The sequence below is a fragment of the Sorex fumeus genome, unplaced genomic scaffold (assembly GCF_029834395.1).
Source record: "Sorex fumeus unplaced genomic scaffold, SorFum_2.1 ptg000054l, whole genome shotgun sequence".
Lineage (NCBI taxonomy): Eukaryota > Metazoa > Chordata > Mammalia > Eulipotyphla > Soricidae > Sorex > Sorex fumeus.
Window position 1 is genome coordinate 49,068,334 of NW_026606111.1, and position 9,077 is coordinate 49,077,410.

Sequence of the window (9,077 nt, forward strand, 5' to 3'; positions counted from 1 at the left end):
CTGTTTGGGGGGATATTTTGACCATCATTTCAATTTCCTTGGAAGTGATAGGTTCAAGTATTCCAAATCTTCTTGGTTCAGCCTTGGGAGGTAATTGGAATCCAAAAATTTATCAATTTATTCAAGATTCTCTCATTTCCTGCTGTAAAGATTCTCAATATAATCTCTGATGATCCTATGGATTTCTGTAGTTTCTATTAGGATATGCCCCTTTGCATTTCTGATTCGATTTATTAGAATTCTTTCTCTTTGTTTCTTTGAGAGGCTTCTCATGGTTTATTTATCTTATTTATTTTCTCAAAGAACCAGCTTTTACTCTTATTGGTCTTTTGGATTGTATTTTGGGATTCTAGCTCATTGACGTCTGGTACAAGTTTTATTATTTCCTTCCTCCAGTCTAGTTTGGACTACTTTTGTTGGTCATTTTCCAAAATCTTGAGCTCTAATTTATTCATGCAGGCCCTTTCTTGCTTCCTGATGAATTCTGGCAGAGCTATACTCTTTCCTCTTAACACTGTTTTTGCTGTGTCCCACAAGTTCTGGTAGCTCGTGTCCTCATTCTCATTTGTTTCTGGAAACTTTTTATTTCCCCTTTGATTTCTTCTCTAAGCCAATGGTTGTTCATTACTTCCCTTAAAAAAATATTTCCTTGCTGAGCTTTAGTCTGTTTGATCTATTGAGAAGTGACAAAGTAGTGTTGAATTCTCCAACTAGTATTTTGTTGCTCTCAATGTTTTTCTTTAAGTCTATTAGAAGTTATTTTTAAGTATTTTGCTGGTCTGTCATTAGAATCACCTACAGTGAGGAGGGTGAGTTCTTTCTGATGTACAGATCCCATGATCATGAAGAAATGACCTTCACTGTCTCTTATAACCTATAGCCTGAAGTCCATATGGTCTGATACTAGTATATCCACTCCAGCTTTGTGGACGTGTTCGTTTCTTTCTTGAAGAATTGTTTTCCAGCCTTTGACTTTGAGCCCATGGTTGCTTTGATTGTTCATAAGTGTTTCTTCAGGCAGCAGAATGTTGGGTTCAGTTTTATAATTCATCTTCCCATTCTGTGCCTCTGAATTGGCACATTTAGTCCATTGACATTGAGGAGATTGTTGTGATGGGGATTTGTGCTATCTTTATGTAGAATTTTTGTACTTGTGTGGATTGTCTTAGCTTAAAGTCGCCCTGTTAATTATTCTTGCAACAAAAACATGGATCACTTTACAAGTTTGCATGTCATATCTGTGCAAGGACCATGCTAATCTCTGTATCGTTTCAATTTTAGTATATATGTTACCAAACATAGTATGAGTTAATTTTTCCATATTTTTCTCTTCTTATTACTTTGAGTGTTGTCCTTACTCAATCCTATGGCAGACAGTGATTCCAAATCAAGGAATATATTTCAAAGCAGCTTGAATAGATAGATTTAGAACTTTAATGTCCTAGAAAGAAAAGTATGGTTTTTACCATATTATCTTTTACCATACCCAAGGCATCAGTTTTACAAAATAATTCTTTTGGAAGATGGTATATGAGTCTTGTTTAATGCCCTTCCCTGAAACCTTCCTTAAGACCATTAAACTAGAGCCTTTTGCTGTTCTCACCTCAGTCCCGTGTACATCTCCAGGAAAAGGTGGATGGTGTTGTCTGCAATTCGACCACCTTGAATGTAAGTAGGATTTTTCTCCTGAAGGAAGAGGTGAGGAGAATATTGATGATTTCATTCCACCTTATTACAAGTACAACTTGAATGGAAGGTGAGACTCATGAGGCTCCTGTAAAGGACAGAAAAAGGGGTCTCAGTGAATTTTAATGGCCAACACACATTAACAACACAGATGACTCAAAGTAGCCTGTGTGCATCTTTGTGTATAGTGAGTTTCATATCTACTGAGAGTGATTCTCAGTCATGACACACAGGCAAAACAGCCCTGTATTTAAAAATCTAGTTCTCTAAGCAGAGTGGGGTCTCTGAGGTGATTGAAAAGTGTATAGTAATTTATTACTAAGCACATAAGTACTTTTCGATCTAAAATTAATTCCAAATATGTCTAAAACGACAGTCTCCTGACCCCGCACCTGGCTTTCCTCACCTGGGCCCCTTGGAGGGGGAGGGGTGAATTTCCCTCACTGCCCTGAGTAGAGCCCCGACAGCTGAAGACCTCTGCAACCAGCCATAGGTATGCTTAAGACCACTCTGCCCAAGCTTGAAGGAGACTCATGCATGAAGGAAGTGGAAGCAGAACCTGTGTAAACACACAAAAAATAAAAGGCTGGCGGTCAGGCCATTTCCCCACTCCATGGAGGTCGATGGCGATGGTCAGTAGATGGAAGGAAACGGGAGTCAGGCTGGTTGGTCGTGGAGCAGCAGGTTATTACATGGAAGAGATGTATGTCATAGAGTCCTCAGGAATCCTCAAGCACGTGCGGGCACTGAGATCCAGGATGATCCCCTTATATAGATCATAGAACCTCTAAAAGGGGCATTACAGTGATGTCATCAAAAGGAGTTACAGAAAGAACATTGAGGCAGCAAACCCTATATTGTTTCTTTACATCCACATTGTTTCCTTACATCAGCAGGCCAGTAGTAATACTGGCCTCAGGAAAGAAGATACAAAGCCAAACTGAAACCTTCCACAAGCACTTTCACAAGCTGCAACCACCTTGATTTGCATCCCAAAGACCAGCCTGGCTAGAGCTGGGAATCTACATCCCAAAGATCAGTCCTGGCTAGCACCTGATATCTGCAGATCTAAGACCAGCTAGGTTTCTGAAAGAAAAGGAAAACTGTCTCAGTATACTGAAATCATTTACTGAAGGCAGTTTGAAGGGGAGAAAGCAGTTTCATCCAAGCTAGTCAGGACACACAGGAAAACAGCTTATAGGAGGTCTTTCTCCTCTCCTTGTCCAACCAACATATAAGCATATATAATATTAATCATTTTGTATGGACACAGTAAGAAATACTTTGAGCTTGTAGAATTGCTCTCCTAGGGCTATCTCGATCTCAGACTGCAGTGCTCAGGCAAGATATCTTTCCTATTCCTAGAAGCAGGGCCCTAGTGTTGTCGTTACTTTTGGATCATGACATCATTTGCCTATGATCAACCTCTTAACTTATAGTTAAGAATCGTGGCACCTTGGCCTGGCCCATCGCAATGCCAGGTTAGCACATAACTTACCAGCTTGCCCTGGTTCCATCCAGGCCCACGTTGGGACTCTGCCCTTGGGGTGCTAGGAAGTGAGGGCATCTGAGGCTTAAGTTGAGAGGGCAGAAGCCCAGGAGTGAATAATATTCAAAGCCAATCAATTCCTAACTTACAAAGCATATTAATTAATTGTCTTCCTATATCTATACAAAAGGACATTGCATTAAGGTAAACTGCTCAAAAGACATAAGGAGAGGAGGAAGGCAATAACTTACAGTACAGCTTCAGTGTCTAAGAAGGATGAGACCTTACAAATTGGTTGGGGCAGAGAGCATAGAAGTGATTACAGACAGACAAAGTAATGGAAGTTGTAAGGGACAGGCCCAAAATGGACCACCACCAGAATTAATTTAGCTTAGCTTAATAGGAACCTGCATTGCAAAATAACTTGTTCTTCAAGGAACAGGTCTAGATAAGCTTTTTCAGATCTGCTTTATAGGGCAAACGGGCCCAGAGAGCGGGTTTTGAAAAGGCCTTAAAAAAAATTCTGGGGAATATTCCATCTGTTCTTTGGGGGGACAGTGTCCCCTTCTGGACCGCGGCAGGGAAGTAGCTAACCCTGACTGTGAGGACTTGGGGGACATAGGGTTTCTTTGGGTCCTCGTCTGTTCTGGAGGCCTCATCTGTTCTGGACCGCGGCAGGGAAGTGGCCAACCCTGACTGGGAGGACTTGGGGGGACATAGGGTTTCCTCTAGCCCTCATCTGTTCTGGAGGTCTCATCTGTTCTGGAAAATCCGGCGCCGGGAGAAGACCTGGAAGAACTAAACCCTCTGGAGGTGAAAATCACGTGCACGCCCTTTGGGCATATTCGGGAGTCCCAGGGTGACTGGTGAGTGTGGTGCGCACCGGTGTGAGAGAGTGGACCGGTCCGAGCGAGTGCAGGAGTGTGATCTGTGCGTGTGTCCTTAGTGTGTGTATTTGTCTTATTATCCTTCTCTTAGTTCTGTTTATTGAGATTGTTTAATATGGGTCAGAATCAATCGACCCCCAAAGCTTTAATTCTTGATCACTTCTCTGAGATCCACAGGAAAGCTCAGAATCTGGGCTTGATGATCAAGAAAGGTAAGTTTGCCAATTATTGTTCATCAGAATGGCCTTCCTTTGGTGTGGATTGGTCCCCAGGAGGTTCCTTCTCTCCAAACCTTGTGGCTCGGATAAAGGAGGCAATCTGTGGAAGATCTGCTGTGAAGGTATGCTCCCTTGGAAATCTCTAGGGGGACTGGGGGAGGAATGTGATAACCTCTGTGTGAATGTGTGTGTGTCTGAGCACCCTGATAGGTCCTCCTGTCGGGCGTGATTTTGTAGCTCCACGACCTGGCACTCTTAAAGTCCCTCTAAAGTCACGGAGCTCGAGTGGGCTGCCTGAGATTCCATGCAGAACATAAGGTCAATGGTGGCACTGGCATAGTTGCCAGTCGCAAGTCACAATGCTGAACCACTAAGGCTAAGTTCTGCTCCGGCCAGGCAAGCATCTGAATGGTCTCTGCAAAGAGGCACCCCTCCTTTGTCTGTCTCGTGTCACCATCCACTATGGGAGGAATGGGAGGAGAGCCCACTAGTGAGAAGATCCTGGGAAACTAAGGCAGATCAATTTCTAGGTAGAAATCCCTTTCCCCAAGCATTCTAACCAGCAGAATCAGCTAGAGGTCAATTCAAATGCTAATGGAGGCAGTCAGCAGGTTTAGCCCTAGGCAAAGTGAAGCAGAGAAAAGAAAAAAAAGAGGTAAAAAGACAGGCAAGAAGTTTGTGGAAGAAAGCTTCAGCAGGGAACATTGGAATATGTGGCAAGCTAAGAAAGGCAGAACTTTTTCTCTTCTCCCCTTAATAGGCTTCTTGGAAACCCATGGCACTCTAGGTATGGCTCCACATGTGCAAGCTATGGTTGTGTGGACGCTCGGGAGGCAGGACCCAGGGATTCCTAGGGTGACTCAGAAATCTCTAAAGGAGACATCCTTTAAAGAGAGATTTTTCTGATGGGCTGGCATGCAGTTGTGGTCGTGTCCGTGCTCTCTCTAGAACCACAACACTAGAAACTATTAGGAGGAGAGCTTGCTAAAGAATTATCCTACCCTAGATTTTTCTTTTCCCTCCCTTTCATAGGTTATTGCTGACACTTAGGAGATATGGGAAATTCTACATCAGTACCTAAATATTCTCCTTTGGGTTGCTTGTTAAATCACCGGAAGAGCTTCCAAGTAGATGGTTTAGATAAGGAGTATCTTGTTGACCTCTGTAACACCACGTGGCCTGAGTGTAAGTTAGAATATTGGGAAGGATATACAGTGAATGGCAGTTTGCATTACCAGATCATTCTGCAGTCAGATCTTTGTAGGTAACAAAAGAAATAGGATTATCAAAGCAGAGGAGGCAGGAAAATGCAAGATCATGATACTAGCTCCCTGCCTCAGAACTAGCCTTGGCCAAAATATGGTAACATCTTTGTCATAGTTTATTTTGCCGGCTTATATCAACAAAAGCGCTTTCTTGACCCATTTTTAACAAGCGGGAGACTGGCTAGTCAGGCTGGGAAATGGGGAGCAGAGTTCCCAATCAGCAATAAGGTTTCTTCGCCCTGGGGACAGTCCCTTCCTTTCTCAGTCCATCAGTTTCTCCCTGCCATTTTTTGAAGGGTCAGATTGATCGATCAACTACAGATGTGTGCACATGTATGTGTGGTGTTTTAGTCAGTTCATTGTCTTGTCTGTCTGTCTGTCTGTCTGTGTCTGTCTATCTGTCTCTCTATGTGGAACACTCGAGTGTTGGGACCAGGCTGAAATCAGCAGTAGAAATTCTTGAGAAGTTAGTGATATGCAACCCAGTGACTTAAAAAATGCAGTTGTTTTTGGAACCTGTCAGACAAGGGTTAAAAGAAGAATCCTTATCAGAAGGTTAAGCCAACAGAGAGAGTAGAATTCTCAATCTAAATTTCTTGGTAGGAGAACATTAATGATTATGTGATTAACAGTTGAAATCCTTTTGAACTTAAGAATCTTGTACTATCTAGAAGAGCTATGGAACTAGAGCCTGAAAGTTAAGTGAAATAAGAGTTCAGAGAAAGCAAGACCTTATCTTATAAGCCTCAGCTAACTTTAATAAAAAATTAGGCCGCTTTTACAAACTACAGAGGTACAGAAGCCATTAAAATTAAGTTTCCTTGTTTTCCTAAACCGTGGCAATTTATAGGATAACAACTGGACTTGTCCATTCCTCCTTGACAGAAGGAGCTAAGGTTTATCATGTTACACCCATCACAGTGCTCCTGAGTCACTTCCATTCCTTTGTTTTTCTGTAACCACTTCTCTATGCTCTCCTCCCCAACCAGATAATCAGATTTCACCCTAGTCAGAATCTGTTATTTTGTAAGATCAGATCCTTCCAGGACACTGAACTTGTATTGTAAATTGTGAGTCGATCTGTTAAGTAAGAATCTGTCCTAGAAGAATGTCCTGACTAGTTTGGGTGAGGTTAAACATTTTTCCCTTTCAAACTGCCTTCAGTAAATAATTTCAGTATACTGCAAGAGGCAGCTTCCCTTATCTCACAGAGCAGATCTCAGGTTCTAGCCAGGCCTGATCTTTGGGATGTAGATTCCCAGCTCTAGCCAGGCTAGTCTTTGTTACTGGCCTGCAGATGTAAAGAAGCAATGTATGTTTTGCTGCCTCAATGTTCTTTCTCCTTTTTGCCCCTTTAGAAGTACCATGAGATTTTGGGGCTCTCTACTAGGTCTGAGAGAACAGGGGAAAACATGCTTAAGAGAACCTGAGTTCCTTTTATGGGATATAATGAGACTGTAAGAATGGGCAGCTAGGAGAGGCAGGAGAGATACGGGAGTGAATGGAGAGAGGATTGGAATAAACTGCAACTAAGATCAAGCAGCCTGGCCATAAGATTTCCTTCCTTTTCTTGCCCATCTCCATCTACCTCCCTGGAGTAGGGGAAACTACCGAACGCGGGCGGTGGGAAAGATAGATTGTTGCCATCCTTTTTGTGCTCACACAGCAATTCAAATATTTTCTTATGCTGATATCAAAGTTTGGTAAAAAAAAAAAAAATCCAAAGGGCTTTTTCTGTGTCTGAAAGCATGTTTGTATTTTTGTGGAATTGTTAAAAATGTCTGGTATAGAGAGCTCATGATTTTAAATAATTAAGGTACAAGAACTATTGAAATTGAGCCAAAGAAAGTTTTATCATGTTTTATAAAAATTGATTGTTTATAGGTCTTATGCTGTTATGTTAATGTACATATTTGTATCTGCATTGGGTTAGAATATTTGACCTAGAAGGAGTTAAAATAACTATGACACATGAAAACAGGGTCAAAAAGTAATGGTTTAGTTTAAACTTGAGTTTCTAGAGTTATAAAATTGATTGCAAAGTTTGTCCTACAAGTGCTCTCTATGATCTCTGAGACTCTTGGTAAATAAAATTTCTAGAACTACTAAGAGTTATAAAATGGGTTCACTTCAGATGTCAGCCTTCTGTAATAGTTTCTGAGAATGGAGAATTGAATGGAAAATGTGGGAAATTTTACTAACTATGTTGTTAATCAGCCTGTCTATTGCTTAAAAGTGCATGCTATTATTTTGATAATTTTATTTCATGCCAAGCTTTGTCTCCAGATATCAACCTAGTCCTGACCTGAGAAATTTGTACCTAAGTGTGAAATGCTTTCTGTTTCATGATAATCTATGAGTGTTTTAATCTTTTTGTATTTGTGTTTTCCTGTAAATCAGAATTTTAAGATGTCTCCTGGTTAATTTCTAATGTAAAGTGATCTTTTGCCCAGTGGACATACCTTGTAAGAGCTTTAATTGTGAGCATTTTAAAGGCTTTTTGAATATCTATAGAACTGATCTAATGCTTCTGAAATAGCAATGCAGAGTACAGCTTTGTCATGTTAAGTGAGATGGTTGGTAACTTGTGTCTAAATTTGGGAGATCACATTGTACATTGTACTACTATAGATGTATGTCATAAGTCAGAAAGATAACGGATGGAGATATTGTCAGTGGGAAAAAAGAAAGGGATCCTGTTAAAGTGAAAATGGTTTTGAAATGAGATGAAGGAAATTTACAGGACAGAATGAATGTTAAGGAATGTGCAGAGGGTTTGAGGTTGTGTTTTAAGAAAAGGAACTGATCAAATTGTATTGTTATAAGAAACTTTAAATTACACCTGCAGAATTGTTCTGGTGCCTGTTTGGTAAACTCTTATTGAAAAGATATTGGACAGATTGTCCAGACTCCTGGTACAGTGCTCTTAGAAAATGGGAAGTCAAGGTTTAAATGGTTAGTCAAGGTTTAAAAATGCTGCTAAATTGTACCCTTTATCGCTACAGATTTAAGCTTATTTTGACTAGGACCCACAGCAAATGGGTGTATTACACCTCACTGTGAGTAAGGTGAAAAGCTTGCTTTTCTCTTCTTTTGTACCTTCAGATGTTTTTGATGCTTTATGGCACTACGTTGGTTTGCATAAATACAGATAAGTCTTTCCTCTCTGTAATAGGGTCTATCCCTCATGCAGACAGGAAAAACCAGCCATGGGACCCCAAAGCCCTCTTTCAGGGAAACAGTCAGGGGATCTGTCTAAATGACAGGAGTAGGGATTTAACGGGTACTGTTTCAAGTACCCTACAAACCTCAGGGAGACCCTAGAGGCAGGCCGGCTCGAGGAAAGAAGTGGAAATCATCACTGCTATGGAGAATGAGGAATCTAGGACTCTGCAATGACTAACTCAGTCTGGGCCTACTCTCAGCGGCAAGGAAAAACCTGGAAATCAGGATTTCTCCCAGCCCTGAAGAGGGGATGGGATGGATTCCTTTCTGCCAGGACATCTCTGTGGAAAACGAGGACCAAAGCCAC

General features: G+C 41.3%; 1 pseudogene; it reads right to left on the minus strand.

Annotated features, from left to right (window-relative positions):
• Positions 1-1,201: 1,201 nt before the first annotated feature.
• LOC130033699 (uncharacterized) lies at positions 1,202-1,300 on the minus strand (annotated as a pseudogene).
• Between the last annotated feature and the right edge of the window lie 7,777 nt (positions 1,301-9,077).